Source organism: Rhineura floridana, chromosome 7, assembly GCF_030035675.1.
Source record: "Rhineura floridana isolate rRhiFlo1 chromosome 7, rRhiFlo1.hap2, whole genome shotgun sequence".
Lineage (NCBI taxonomy): Eukaryota > Metazoa > Chordata > Lepidosauria > Squamata > Rhineuridae > Rhineura > Rhineura floridana.
In genome coordinates, this window is record NC_084486.1 from 18,495,344 (window position 1) to 18,511,586 (window position 16,243).

Below are 16,243 nucleotides of genomic sequence, written 5' to 3' on the forward strand. Positions count from 1 at the left end.
TCACTGAAGACCACAGCTCTCATTTCCAGCCCTTGGGAATGTAGGCAAATGATTAGCCGCCCCTGGGAGATAAGGAATCAGCAAGTGAAGTATTTCACATCACTGGGCAGGAACCCCTGAACCTATGCAATTGCTGGCCATGTTCCACCAAGTTATCCCAGAGTGTTTCTATGGAAGGCGATGAAGTAAGATGCAGAGAACTGTTCAGGGCAAAGCACAGTTTTATTAAAGCTATAACTAGAGTGAGGCGTACCAGAATATTAGATGGCTGCCTGAGTAGGTCTAGCTTGTGGAACAACAGTCATACCGGACTGTAAGTACTCCACAGCCTCATATGTTATGACTAGAAAAACAGAGCAGGCGTCTAAATGTTACAGGAGAATTGTGTAACACAGTCAATAATCTTTGCCTTCCAGAGCCATCTGCGAGAGTCCCATTCACACATAAGACTTTGAATCACAGAAGCTATAATAAGCTAGCATATATACTTTGATATAATTGCTGCTTCATCAAAGATTCCCACCAGAACTATTTCCAAAGAGTGTTAACAGAGCTTCATTGACTCCCATTGCATTTCTGGGCCTAATTTATGGTGCTCTTTTGGCCCTTTAAAGACTTAAACAGCTTGGGACCCAGGTACGTTAAGGACTGCTTTCTCCCATGTGAACCTGCCCATCATTTAAGATCTAGCTCCATCTTCAGAGAATGGACAGATAATTATGTTTGATCAGGAGACCATGGCAGCAAGCACAAAAGTAATACACCAGTATTTTTTTAAAAAAATTAAACTTCTAAAAACATGCAAAATAATCACATACTTTCACAGCTAATAATTTCACGGTTGCCAGGAACAATATATTTCAACCATCAAATGCCTGGGTAAACAGGAATGTTTTTAAGTTCCTCCTGAAAGTTAATGTTGAGGGGAACAGATGCACCTCACCAGGGAGGGCATTCCACAAATGGGGAACCACTATTGAAAAGGCCCTGTCATGGGTCAACACCAACTGGGCAGCACTCAGTAGCAGCATCAATAGGCCCTCCAATGAGAAAGAAAGAAGCTACAAAAGACCACATGCTAAAGGGGCCATACATAATAGAAAGCCCATTCTCTTGAAGCCAGGAAGACGAATCTATTTTTTTTGTCCTGACTGTATGTTTAATTGTAGAAAGTGAAAGAAGAAGAGTAACAGGAGTAGTTGAGTTTTAGGGAAGGAATGTTCTGCCAATTTTGGTTTTCTCTAATTTTTCCAATCTGAAATTCAGTTCTCCAGATTTTTGCAACAATTTTTAATTTTTTTAAAAATCAGCATTTTTGTGATTTCTCCTAATAAACACATTTTTGAAGGTGTTTTGACTAATACACACATTTCTGCAAGCCATTTCTCATCATATAATGCATTTTTGCATGTTACTTTCACTCATATATTCATTTTTATGCACATTTTCTCCAATATATGCATTTTTCTAAGCACTGGTTGGTTGGCGAACTATATTGCAAAATTTGGAAAAGTGCAAATTTCAAAGGATCCCTGTGTTCTGGTACTCATATTGTTTCAGAAAGTGCAAATTTGATAGATTCAGCTTGAAATGCAAACTGAATCAAAATTCTCATCTGTACCTATTGAGTTGATAAGGTGGCCCATGATTTATTTCTTGAAACAACCATGCAGATGAATGAGAGAATGAAGTGTCCAGAGTATTCACAATACTATTAGAGCCCATCACAAGGTTGCTTCTTTCAGCTCAAACCTCTGTCTCCTTTCTTGGCTACAGAATGGCCTTTTCAGTAGTAGCCCCCATTCGTGGAATGCTTTCCCCAAGTAAACGCACCTGGTGCCATCATTATCGGTTTTTAGATGCCAGGCTAAGACATTTTTGTACACCCAGGCCTTTGGTAGTAAAAATCTCTACTCTGGTACTTATATTTCAGTGGGGTGGAGTAGGACTTGTACTTTTTACTATGTTATTGAATTAACATTTTAGGAATTTTGTATTGTACATTGTTTTATATTTTCTGTTTTTTAACTGATTTTATCTGTATTTTATCTTATTAAGTCACTCTGAGACTTTTTTACAAAGCAATTAGATAATGATGATGATGATGATGATGAATTCTAGATCCCCAAACTGTAGTTCTCTCTACTACCATGCAGACAGGTGCAGTATCTAGTAAAAATTAACCACTACCAGCAAAAGCCATTAATCAAGCTCCTTCATCTATCTCTAGAAACAATAACATCAGTGCCTTTTTCTAAAAAACAAAACAAAAACCTTTAGCTATTCGCTTGACAGAAGTCTAGAGTTTACTATCTCCTCTCTGAATACACAGTGCAATAGCATTCTTATTACGGTACAATACTGGTATATGCTCATATATGAATGAGTCCTTGGTGAGTCATGATGGAATTTTAACTGTGCTTAATTCCAGTCCAGCACGTGATCTGTGGAATCTGAAGGATTCTGCTAACTAGCATGAATAAATGAAGCATCCTCCTTCTCCCATATATTGATCCATCCTTGTAAAATCAACACAGAGAAAGCCATGAATCCAAGGAGAGTTGCCCTCAGTCTTTTGTATTTACAGAGGAGCTGCACATACAGGCATTCCTTCAGAGCAGTTCAATTCGAAGCAGGCTGCAGATACCAGTCTAATTTTCAGTGTGAGCAGCTTTTCCCTACTCCTTTTCTCAGAGTGATGGAGCTCTGGAAAGGCTGGAATTTCCAAACACCTTGTCGGGAAAGATCACTCTCACCCAAATGAAACTGTCAGCACAAATCTAAAGACTACTGAAAGACTAGGAAGGCCACGTATGTGGCAGCTGGCACTACATCCTCCCTTCAGCCACACAAAAGATAATTTGATATTTTTGATATTTTTAAGATATGCCATTCTGCATGTCTGTGAATTAACCTGGATCACTCAGATCAAACACAGGCACTGCACGGATAGTTTCACATATTACAATATGGAGGGAAAGAAAAGATGAGCACGGCATATCTGTAGATTTGTGGTTGAAGATTTGACATAGCACATCCACTGCATTCAATATTCATATTGAATTTTGATTTTTTATCAATATTTTTTATCAATATTATTACTGAATTTTACAGAATTCAAATTGTAATACAATAAAATGCAATCTATACGAATTAAAAGCAATAAAATACAATTAAAAATCATACAGTATCTAGCACAGCACATTACAATTACTACAACAGGCAGAAAAACCATGGAGACTTCTACCAATTTCCTCAACAATTTTCTAGTAGTCCATGGGGGGAAATTGGGATCCACCACTCTAAACTTTAGTCCCTGATAAATCATTTCAGAAAGTAGGAGGGTTGCCACAGAGGTAATGTAGCCAATATGCAGATGACACCCAACTTTATATCTCATCTGAATCAGGAGAGGCAGTGCAGGTGGTGACTCAGTGCCTGGAAGTGGTAATGGGCTAAAAGGGGGGCAATAAACTGAAGCTGAAATCAGATTGAAGTTCTGTGGGTGGGCTGTCCTCAGGTCTGGGAATTGGTAGATCACCTTCCTCTAGATAGAAATTTTACTCCCCATGAAGACACAGGTACATAGTTCGGTGGTTCTCCTTGAATCATGTTTGTCACTGTTGAGACCCATTTGGCCTGAGTGGCTAGTATTGCCTGCTGCTACATCAACTGTAATGATTTCTGGACAGAGATAGCTTGGCCACAGGTTTCTGGCTCCTAGTAACTCCCAGGTCAGACTATTGCCATGTGCTCTCCATGGGGCTGCACTTGAAAATTTATGCAAAATATAGTTCATTTGTAACACCAATGAAAACACTGCACTGGTTGCCTGTTGTCCTCCAGCCAGATTAACATAATTACGTTGACATTTAAAGCCCTAAATGACCTAGGTTCAAAGTATCTGGAAAAAAGTATCTTCCCATACAGTCCTCCCCATGTGTTAAGATCTATGGGGGAAGTCCTGTTAGTGGTCCCCACACCCAATGAGATCCATGGGGTGGGAACCCATGGGCAGGTTTTCTCAGAAGATGCCCTGTGCCTCTGGAGTGACTTCCCATTTGAAGTGTGTCTCACCACAACACTGTTGTCATTTCATTGTCAGATGAAAACACACTTCTTTCCTCAGGCTTTTAGGGAAGGGCAAGGTACATTGGATTGGAGTTTTTATTGCTGCTGCTGTTTATTTGTATGGAATTTATGTTGTCCTATTTTAACATTATTGCTGAACGTTAGCTTAAATTTTATACATTTCTGTCCTGGGACCCTTAGGAGAAGGGCAGACTGTATCTAGATAAATAGTAATTAAGTAAGGGTGCAATCCATCTCACCTTTCCACTGGGCTGGGGTGAGTTGGATGCTGCGGATTCCCAGCCGTGCTGGCAGGCTCCCGGCTGTGCCAGACTCTGCCAGCAGCAGCCCCACCACTGCTGACCAGTGGTGCCACCAGGAGCCTGCTGGCACCACCAGGGGTCCGCCAGGGACAGCCAGCCTGGCAGATGGAGGGCCAGCAGAAGCTGGTGGAAGCCCTGAAAATGGGGCGTTTTGGGGGTGTGGTGGGGGAGGAGGTGGGTGTGGGGACTTAGATGAGATCCTCCTCGCATTCAGGTCCCTCCCCAGGTCCCGATCCCCCTGCAAACTCCGCCGACCAAAGGCCGGCATAGTAAAATAATTTTCCTGAATTTCCATTGTGGTCTATGGGAAGTGCTTACCTCCCAAGAGTCCTGTTTGTTTGAGCTGGTGCTTCCCAGCCGGCTCATGTGCACAGCTCCTTACGGAGCTGACATTTAGCCAGGCCGGTGGCTCCCGGGCAGGAGGATCCTGTGGAGCTCCCAGTGGCTCCTTCTCTGCCAGGCCCCTTCCGCTGCCTCTGCAGCATTTAGATTGCTCTGCCCATGTCTCAGATGTTTTAACACTCAACAGATGCAACTCTCTTCACCCAGAAAACTAGCATCTCAGGGTAGAAGGGCCTGGTCTGATAGTTTTCTACACTTTCTGTGTAGAGGGAGCTTTATCCATATAAGAACGATTCAAATGCTCAGGGTCCAACTGCAACCTGAAGAGATACATTGCATGAAAAACTTTACCATGTTATTCTGCTGCTAATATAAACTAGCCCTTGTTTCCAACTATCCTGAATTTGGATCCTTTGGTTATTCTTTCTTTCTTCCCTTCCTTCCTTATTGCCAATGCCATTATTTCTAGCTAGGCAGAGCAAACATTTGAGTCATACAGATGTGTTATTGGCATTGTTTTATGTATAATCTGAAGTCTCCTGTGGCACTGTGGAAATTGCAAACATAGATCTTGTTTGATGGGGGGCGGGGAAATAGAAAGGGGAAAAGGACGATGTCATGGTGCATTTAAAAGGATGGTCATGATACCTGCTTGCTACACAAAATGGCTGTTTTGTTGGTTGATTTTTTAACCCCATTAACTTGACCATGGAATTGATATTCAGTCCTTATTTCATAGCCTTAAATAGCAGGCATCCCTCCCATGCCTGAAATGAACTGTCACTCACTTTGCCATCTCTACTAGCCTGACATAATGTTAACTGGCAGCTTGCTAACATTCCAAATTGCCACCACACTCTTTAACTCAGCCCCTGGAATTCTCACTCAGAGTCTGCTGTTCAGCAGTGTTCAACACCTGCTGCCAGAGAGCGTGACAATACAGGGTGAGGCAGCCTACTAAACAAGCTAGAATTTATTACCGCACAGTGAGCTACGGTGCAAGCAAGTTAGGACAAGCAACATGAAGAAAGTGCAATGCATTCTTTATAGCCATTGGACATTCACTTCAGGTTAGTAGACCTGGGAACACTGGCCACTAAGATTGCTGGAGAAGAATAAAGGCTGCTAGGTATAGCCGGGTGGTGTAGAATAGTAGTATTGTGCTTCCATTGGTGGCTCAAATTCCACAAAAGGCTTGCTCTTAGACTTAAGAGGGGGTTGATGCAATGTCACTTGTCACTATCATTCAGCTGGGAGCACAGCATACATTTAAAGCACCCCCCAAGAATCCTGGGAACTATAGTTCGCCCACCACAGAACTACAGTTCCCAACACCCTTAACAAACTATAGTTTTCTGAATTTTGGGGAGTGGGAATGTTCTTTAAATGTGCTCTGAATGTATGGTGTGTATGCAGCCCAGAGGAGAAACAGAAAACAGAGGTAGGGGAAACTGGGAGGAAGGCAGATAAAGGAAAGGAGAAAATAAAGACGGAAAGAGAGAGAAAAAAACCATACATACACATTTGTTAAGAGATGGGTCTCATGTTGCCAGTTGGGGTTAAAGGCTTTAAAGAGTTTTGGCAACAAAATACACGGGCCCATGATGACAGAAATATATACAATTACGCATGGTGTGGAGAAAGTTTTTCTCCAGCCACATTCACACTGTACATTTATTCCAGGATTATTCCACTTTAAACAGTCATGGTTTCCCCCAAGGAATCCTGGGAAGTGCAGTTTGGGAAGGGTGCTGAGAGTTGTTGGGAAAGCCGTATTCCCCTTACAGACCTGCAGTTCCCAGAGTTCTCTGGGAAGAAGGAATGACTGTTATACCACTTGGGGAATTGTAGCTCTCTGAGGAGAATAGGGATTTCCTAGCAACTCTCAGTACCCACGACTGTTTAATGTGGAATAATAGTGGAATAAACGTAAGATGCGAATGCGGCCTCCCTCTCTCCCTGCCTGAGGGGCCATCCAAGCAGCTGAATGGTGGGAGATTCAGGACTGACAAAAGGAAGTACTTCTTCACATTGCACATAAACAATGGAATTTGTTTCCACAAGATGTGATGATGGCCACCAATTTAGATAGCTTCAAAGGGGGATTAGACAAATTAGCAGAGAATAAGATTATCAATGACTACTAGAAAACGAAGACTATACACTGCCTTCAGGATTAGTGGTAGCATGCCACTGAATATCAATCTGTGTACACTGGCTCCAATGTGCTCCTACTGCTCATTTCGTAATCTGGGTACTCATGATGTTATTTTATTTTTTTAGAAAATCATTGATAACCTGATTCCATGGCAATTAATGGCAAAAAATCTGAGTTACCTGATTCTGTGCACCCAATCTTTCCACACTTTGGTGTAAAAGATGCATCATAGCCTAACATATAAGCTTCCACTGCATGATGTCTCGGCCTGAAAAATGCTATGTACAAATCGTGAGATTAGACCCTGCACTCATAGATCACTATTACTTTGTACATGAAGGTGTTCCCACCATTCACCATATGCTCAGAGGCACGTTACCAAATTCTTCCAAGCTACACAGGAAATAGATTGGACTGTGAAAGACCAACCCAAATTGTGTTTGCATTTTTACAAATTGGTAGGGTAGTACAATATCTCAGAAAGAAGGTCAGGTCTCCTCTTACCCTGTTCATTCACTATAGCTGTCCAATTTCCATGCTTTTTAAAGTTTGATAGAAATGTCTGTTGGCTATAGGTACATTCTTAAACTGCAAGGTTTTTTTGCCTATTAGTCAATCAACATAGTATCATGTAAACATTTTCAGCACACATAATATAATAAACTGTGAACGCAAGTCATATAGAAAGTATAGCATTAGAAGGGAATCAAATATGGGTACAAAAACATACACAATATGGTATGCTGTTAAATCAATATCCAATAATGTTATATATAAGAATAAGAGTAAGAATTGGTTTCCTTAAAACATAAAATTGTTATTTAATCATCTACTCTTATTCCTATCTGTTTTAATATAAGTGTACTCAATGTCTAGACCAGAGCTTGGAAAAGTTACTTTTTTGAACTACAACTCCCATCAGCCCCAGCCAGCATGGCCACTGGATTGGGCTGATGGGAGTTGTTAAAAAAAGTAACTTTTCCAAGCTCTGGTCTAGACCCTCCGTGGCGCAGAGTGGTAAGCAGCGGTAATGCAGCCGAAGCTCTGCTCACGGCCAGAGTTCGATTCCAACGGAAGGAGGAAGTTGAATCTCCGGTAAAAAGGGTTGAGGTCCACTCAGCCTTCCACCCATCTGTGGTCGGTAAAATGAGTACCCAGCATACGCTGGGGGGTAAAGAAAGGCTGGGGAAGGAACTGGCAATCCCACCCCATATATATGGTCTGCCTAGTAAACGTCGCAAGACGTCACCCTAAGAGTCGGAAACGACTTGCACTATAAGTGCGGGGACACCTTTACTTTTTATTCAATGTCAGTGTAAATAAATAGCACTATCTCTTCACACCCAGTTGAAAAATCCATCAAGGAGGAGTGGCTCTAAAAGGAGGCAATAGTTTCACTACAGGTATTTGGTAAGGATTATTACTGTCATACTCACACACTATGGCATAGTTCTCAGAAAACAGATGAGCAGGGAAACAAGTGAGGATTCTCTCTCATGGCGGCTGGGGGCATGATGATACACATGGAAGGCTAGCATACGAGGAAGATATGTATTCTAAAGCCCTCCTCTCAGGAATCTAGTTTTCAAGGGTGTCATCCGCATATTGGTGACACCAAACCCCAAAACTCTGGATAACCTCTCCCAGCGGTTTCATGTAGATATTAAATAGTATGGGGGACAGGACTGAACCCTGGGGGACCCCATAGGTCAATGGCCAAGGGGTCGAGCAGGTATCCCCCATAACCACCTTCTGGGTTCGCCCCTCTAGGAAGGATCGGAGCCACCGTAGCACCATGCCTCCAAGTCCCATCCCAGCGAGGCGAACCAGGAGGATACCATGGTCGATGGTATCGAAAGCGGCTGAGAGATCCAGTAGAACCAACAGGGACACACTCCCCCTGTCCAGTTCCCTGCGTAGGTCATCCACCAAGGCGACCAAAGCCGTCTCAGTCCCATAGCCGGGCCTGAAACCAGATTGAAATGGATCTAGATAATCCGTCTCATCCAAAAATCTCTGGAGCTGGGCGGTTACCACTCGTTCTATTATCTTGCCCAAGAAAGGAATATTGGAGACTGGATGATAATTACCTAATAATGAGGGGTCAAGGGAGGATTTTTTCAGCAAAGTTCTCATTACAGCCTCCTTTAGACAGGGTGGTAATCTGCCCTGTTGTAGAGAGGCGTTGATCACTTCCTTGACCCACTCGACCAGTCCCTTTCTGGCATTTTTTATAAGCCAGGATGGGCAAGGATCTAACATACAGGTGGTTGGACGCACCTCTCCAAGGATTTTGTCCACATCTTCGGGTTGAACAAGTTGAAAGGAATCCATTCTAATTATACAAGTAGAGGCCGAAGTTACATCCACAGAGACTGTATTAATTTTGGCGTCTAAGTCAGAGCGAATCTGAGCGACTTTATCTGCAAAATATCGAGCAAACTCGTGACAGCGGGCTGTTGAGTGGTCAGCATCATATTCATGTGGGTCAGAACTTAAAAGACTCTTGACCACTCGGAACAGTTCCGCAGGACGAGAGCTAGCAGATGCAATGGTGGCAGAGAAGAAAGATTTCTTCTGAGCCTGCATTGCTGCGGAATAGGTCTTTAAATAGCTTCTAGCCCGTTTTCGGTCAGATTCGCTCAGAGTTTTCCGCCACCGTCGCTCTAGTCTCCTTCTTTCGCGTTTCATCGCTGTCAGCTCTCCAGTAAACCAAGGGGCAGATTTAGCTCCAATCCGCGGAAGGAGACGCTTAGGAGCGATTGTGTCTACCGCCCTGGTCATTTCCTCGTTCCAGAGGTCGGCCAAGGCTTCGACAGAATCACCTGCCGAGGTGACAGGAAAGTCCCCAAGAGCCATCAGGAAACCATCTGGATCCATCAGTCTCCTGGGGCAGACCATTTTAATCGGTCCCCCACCCCTGCAGAGGTTCTGAGTCCCAGTAAGTCTGAACCTGACCAGGTAGTGGTCTGTCCATGACAACGGAACTAATGAGAGTTCCTCCACCCCCAGATCACAAATATCCCGTCCAACACAGAAGACAAGGTCCAAGGTATGACCAGCGGCGTGAGTGGGGCCTGATATTACTTGGGACAGACCCATGGTTGTCATGGAGGCCATGAAATCCTGAGCCACTCCAGAAAGGGCAACATCGGCATGGATATTGAAGTTGCCCAATACTACAAGCCTAGGGGACTCCAATACCAACTCCGCGATTATTCCGGTTAGCTCAGGAAGGGAGACAGTTGGGCAGCGGGGTGGGCGGTACACCAACAGAATCCCTATTCTGTCCCGGGCACCCAACTTCAAATAAACGCATTCGAATCCTGAGGACTGTGGGAGAGGATACCTGGCCAGGTGAATGGTATCTCGGAAGACCACTGCGACTCCGCCTCCCCGACCCCCGGGTCTAGCCTGCTGATATACAGAGAACCCAGGAGGACAGAGCCGGGAGAGATTAACCCCCCCAGCCTCATCCAACCAGGTCTCTGTAATACACGCCAGGTCAGCGTGTTCATCCAGAATCAATTCCTGGATGGCACTAGTTTTACCATTCACTGACCTGGCATTTACAAGCAGCATTTTTAACCCGGGGGGATTGTCACCAAGGCTATCCAGGTTATCTGAATGGGAAGACAGCTTGAGGGTTACCAATGTTCTGTTGGGTTCCCTCTTGGTTCGATTAAGTAGTTGTTTCCCTGGGCTGTGTCTCCCCTGACCCTTCAGAACATCGATGGCCACCCCCTGAATCCACTCCACTATTTCCTCATTCATCCCTATGGATGATCGTCCTCCATTGTACTCAGGGATTACTTTTTGTCAAGGTTTTGCCAGTTGTGTCATTGAGACAGATCGTGGAAGTACTGAGTCCGGCAAAAAGGAGTTATTAAAAATAATTGAGAATTCATCCGGCAAAAATGCATTGTGCTCTAGACTGGGGTCGGGACAACATGTATTTGATGGATATGTTTGTTTAAAGTTTGAAGAAGGACCCTTATAGGTATGAGCTGTTTGAAGAGAGTCTACTTCATTATTATTCAAGTGCCCCATATCAATCCAGTAAGATGGTAAACTGGATAATGGTGTCATAGGAGGAATTAGCGCTGAGTAATCCTTCCAGTCGAAGACCTGGATGGTATTAGAAAGGTTAGGGTTGGTGTTTGCTGTGGGCAGAGTGTTAATATAATCACTGGTTACAAGTGAAGCCAAGTTCAAAGCGCAAAAATCCTCCCCATATTTATCATTCCAGGGAATCGACGACTGAGATTGAGGGGGCAGAGGATAAGGAAGATCATGTATAGAATCCAACTCAATTAAGTCCCAAACAAAAGCTGGCTCTGGTGTTGTTAATGGTCGCTGAATGATCTTACAGAAGCTGCTAGTAAGGGACTGTACAGGAGCTGTATTTTCAAAAAATCTTGTTACTTCTATATCAAGCAATTGCAGGAACCATTTATTTTGAAGTAGCAATCCAGCTTTTTCACGAGAATTAAAAGATACTACAGCACGAGCTGTGGTTAAATTATAATAAAGATATTCTATATGAACTATGGCTTTAAGAAAAAAGAAACCAGGCAAAACACGTTCAAGAGTTCTCAAAAGGTGAATTTTACGGTCTTTTTGAGCAATATACCCCCAAGGCTCGGGGTAATTCAGTAACACCAACTTCTGGATGACACCCAGCTCTATTCCTCCTTTCCACCTAATGAAACCAAGGAAGCCGTCCAGGTCCTAAACCGCTGCCTGGTATCAGTGAAGGACTGGATGGGGACGAACAAGCTGAAACTAAATCCTGACAAGACAGAGGTGCTCCTTGTCAGTCGGAGGGCGGATCAGGGAATAGGGATTTAACTTGTGCTGGACGGGGTTACACTCCCCCTGAAATCTCAAGTTCGCAGCTTGGGAGTACTCCTGGACTCGGCTTTGAGCCTGGAGGCGCAGGTCTCTGCTGTGGCCGGGAGTGCCTTCGCTCAATTAAGATTAGTGCGCCAGCTGTGCCCGTTCCTTGACCTGTCAGGCCTGACTACGGTAACACATGCCTTAGTTACATCCCGATTAGACTACTGTAACGCGCTCTACGTAGGGCTGCCTTTGAAGACTGCTTGGAAACTTAAATTGGTACAAAGAGCGGCAGCCAGAATGTTAACTGGAGCTGGGTTCAAAGAACATACTACTCCTTTGCTTTACCAGCTCCACTGGCTGCCAATCTGTTTCCGGGCACAATTCAAAGTGCTGGTTTTGACCTATAAAGCCTTATACGGCTTAGGTCCAGGCTATCTGTTAGACCATGTCTCCCTCTATGAACCTGCCCGGATTTTAAGATCATCCGGTGAGGCCCTCCTTACTATTCCATCTTTCTCGCAAGTTTTTCTTGCCGAGACACAGAATAGGGCCTTTTCGATGGCTGCCGCTAGATTGTGGAATTCCCTCCCTAGCGAGGTTCGGTTGGCTTCCTCGCTATCGTCCTTTCGCACCCAGGTGAAGACTGTTTTATTTAGGCGGACTTTTAACTGAAAATGTTACAGTTTTAATCTATTTGATTTAATTTATTTTTAATTGTTTTTAACATGCATATTGGTTGTTCTGATTGTTTATTGTTTTAATTGTGAGCCGCCCTGAGTTCCTTGGAAGAAGGGCGGGGTATAAGTATTTTAAATAAATAAATAAATAAAGGGGCAAGGATTTATGTATTTAGTTGGATGGAGGAGCATTTGGTCATGAGTACCTACACAGAATGCCAGCCATCAGCTTCAACTGGCAGCCCACCTGTGCCCCTATCGAAACAGGGACAGCCTAACTTCAGTTGTTTATGCTCTGGTAACTTCTAGCTTTAATTACTGCAATGCGTTATATGTGTGGCTGCCTTTGAAGATGGTTTGGAAATTGCAGCTGGTGCCAAATTTAGCAACCAGATTGTTGACGGGGGCAGGACGGTCAGAACATATAACACCTATTCTGGCAATACTGCATTGGCTACCAAGTTTCTGGGCTCAATTCAAAATGCTGCTTTTGAACTATAAAGCCTTATGCAGCTCTGGACCCTAACACCTCAAGGACCACCTCTGCCCACATGAACCAACGCAGACCTTGCATTCTTCATCTGAGGCCCTTCTCTGTGTGCCCACCCTGCAAGGAAGGTGCAGAGGGTGGCAACACAAGAACAGGCCTTTACAGTGGTGGCTTCCCACTTATGCAATACTCTCCCCAGAGAGGTACACCTGGCACTATCATTATCTATTTTTAGATACCAGACAAAAACCTTTTTTACCTGGGCTTTTGGCCCTTAATTGGAAGGGCTTTAGGTATCAGCAGCCTCTTTTAATGTGGCAGGTCTTGCAAGACCTGTCTTTATCTGTACTGATGTGTTTTTAGGTTGTGTGGTTCTTCTTGTTTTTAATGGTTTTTAATGACTATTGTTGTAAAGTCGCTTTGGGTTTCTTTGCAAGGAAAATGACTAATATAAATATGAAATACACAAGTGGATCTGGCCCACCAAGCCCATAGTGTGGTCTCCTGATCTCAGCACAGCTCAGTACTGAGATCAGGAAATTAAGCACCCTCCCTGGGGTCTAGAGAGTGAGCTCTCAACAGCAGATTATCTCCTGATCTCAGCGCTGAGTACCACAGTGCTGAGATGGGGAGATAAAGCCCTCTTTTAGAGATGAAGGGTAAACAACAGCACACACACACACGATTGCAGTATTTTGGGATGGAGGGGATTCCTGGAAATGCTACCTTTTTCTCTTCAAAACATGGTCTGGGGAAATTGTTCTGTGAAGAGGTAAAGACAAGGGTTTCCTCCACCTGGGCACTTTGTGACAGCCCTTGTTGTGCCCTTGGGAGAGAGAGAATGTTCTGTGTGCATGTGTGCCTGCGTGTGAGTGAGTGACTAGATGTGTCATAGTGTGTTATGAAAGTATAAATTAGGGATCTGAGAGAATATCCGCTAAATCAGACTTAGTACCAGATTCCAACTGAATTCGACAGTCCGCTATCTTTTCGGACCGGCATTGATTTCTTGTGGTGGGCTGCGGCTGTAATTGGCATGGATCCCCCCCCCGATGTTACATAATTATTTTTTTAATTTCCTCTATTTGTAACAGTGTGTAGGTGAGATAAATAGGAAAAAATAAACCACGTGGAACAGCATGATCATTTACATAGGCATTTACATTAAAAAATACACATTTTTTTCTGCAACTAAAAAACCTCCACAGGATTGAATCAGCAAGTGCCAAAGCAAGCTGGAACAAAAAAAGGGTGGATCAGGATCGAATGATGGACTATCAGAATACAAGCAGATTGGAACTAGGCAGTAAACCCCATCTGTAGTATAAATGCATGTGTGTGTGTGTATGAGAGAGAGAGGGCTGTGTGCTTGCATGTTTTTTGTGTTTGCTATGGGGTGTGTGCTATATGTGTGGCGAGTGTGGCACATGCCCCTCGGAGGAGTGGCTGACCATCAATGTGGCCCTCAGACTATACAAGGTGAGCTGTTCCTGCTTTACAGATATACTGATTGATAGGATCTAAATTGGCTGTGATTATGCAGGAAACAGATCTTGACATCATAGTGGGCAGCTCACTAAAAAAAAAGAGCTCAGTGTGCAGTGGCAGTGAAAAAGACAAGCTCTGGAAACTGTCTGAAAATAAAATTGCCAGTATAGCAATGCTTTTAATAAAGCTACGGTAAACCCACATTTAGAATACTGTGTGCAGTTTTAATTAACTCCTATCAAAAGAGATATGGTGGAGCTAGGAAAGGTGCCAAAAACGGCAACCTAAACGATTGGCCGTGGGGGCGTCTTCCCTATGCCAAATGTCTATTGCATTTGGGGCTTTTAGTTTAGAGTGAGCGGGAAAGACAATGGAAGGAGGGCATATTATAAAATTATGAATGATTTATGAAGAGAGTGGATAGAGGGAGCTTTCTCAGCATACTAGACTTCTTGAGATCACCCAAAACAGACAGAAGGAAGTTCTGTTTCACATATCATAACCATAACTTATGGGATTCCTTGCCACAGTGTTTTAAGGCCTTTAAGATGTTTTTTAAGAGCCAGTGTGATGTAGTGGTTAAGGTGCTGGACTACGACCTGGGCTCGAATCCCCACACAGCCATGAAGCTCACTGGGTGACCTTGGGCCAGTCACTGCCTCTCAGGCTCAGAGGGAGGCAATGGTAAACCCCCTTTGAATACCGCTTACCATGAAAACCCTATTCATAGGGTCGCCATAAGCTGGAATCGACTTGAAGGCAGTCCATTTCAATTTCCAGACATTCCCTGGAAGATAGTCCAGTGGCCATTAGTAATGAATGTTAAATGGAACCTTTCGCAGCCTTTCCCAACCAGTGTGCCTCCAGATGTTGTCGGACCACAATTCCCATCTTTCCTGACCATTGGCAATGCTGGCTGAGGCTGATGGGAGTTGTGGTCCAACAACATCTGGAGGCACACTGGTTGGGAAAGACTGAGCTGGGGCATACAATGAATGAGGAACGGCTCTTCCCTTCATTTCTTGTTTACAAGCTTCCCAGAAACATTTGGCTAGCTACTCTTCAAAACAGGATGCCAGACTAGAAACACACTCACTGTTCTGCCAGTTCTAGTGGGTCTCCACCTCTCTCTTCTGAAAACCAGGGCACACTACAGCTAGTCAAACCCCACCCTTTTTATTGTAAAACCTGGTGGGAGCAGCTTGAGGGGCTTATTATTATTATTATTATTATTATTCCACTTCACAGAAATTTTGCAACTGATCAGCAGATCAACCCATTCCCCCTCCAGGTGTAGCTAATGGAAAGGCTTTGGGGTAGGCAACTGGTGTGTTTACAGCCTAGATGGACATCCAGGTTGATTTTGCATGGCTTTTTTTGGTCGAGCCTTTAGTGGTAGTATTAATATCCGTACCTTTCCGTAGTGCAACCCAGGAAGGGAGGTCACTCGGTATGAAGATTCCTACACTGCAGATGGAGGAATAAGACCCAATGGCTTGCCTAGTGAGTTCACCTAATAAGTTCTGCTGGAGATGTTACTTTTGAAAAAATCTTCAAAGGTCGGTCTACCACTAGTTCTTGCGACAATTATTATTAACGACTGCGTTAATTGGTTCCGAGACTCTTCAGTCACCTTCGTTCAACAAACCCGCCGGAGCAGGACTTCCACGCCAAAAGGTGTCGCCGCCACCTCCCTCCTGGCTCCTCCCCCTCTCACCGCACACATGCCTCTTTTGACATAAAGCCGCAGTACGCGCGGAAGACTCCCTCCAACTGGAAGCTGGGCGGCGGAACGGGATCCGATTCGAAATCAAGCCGCAGCAATCAGGCGGCAGCGGCACCTGCCCCCTCC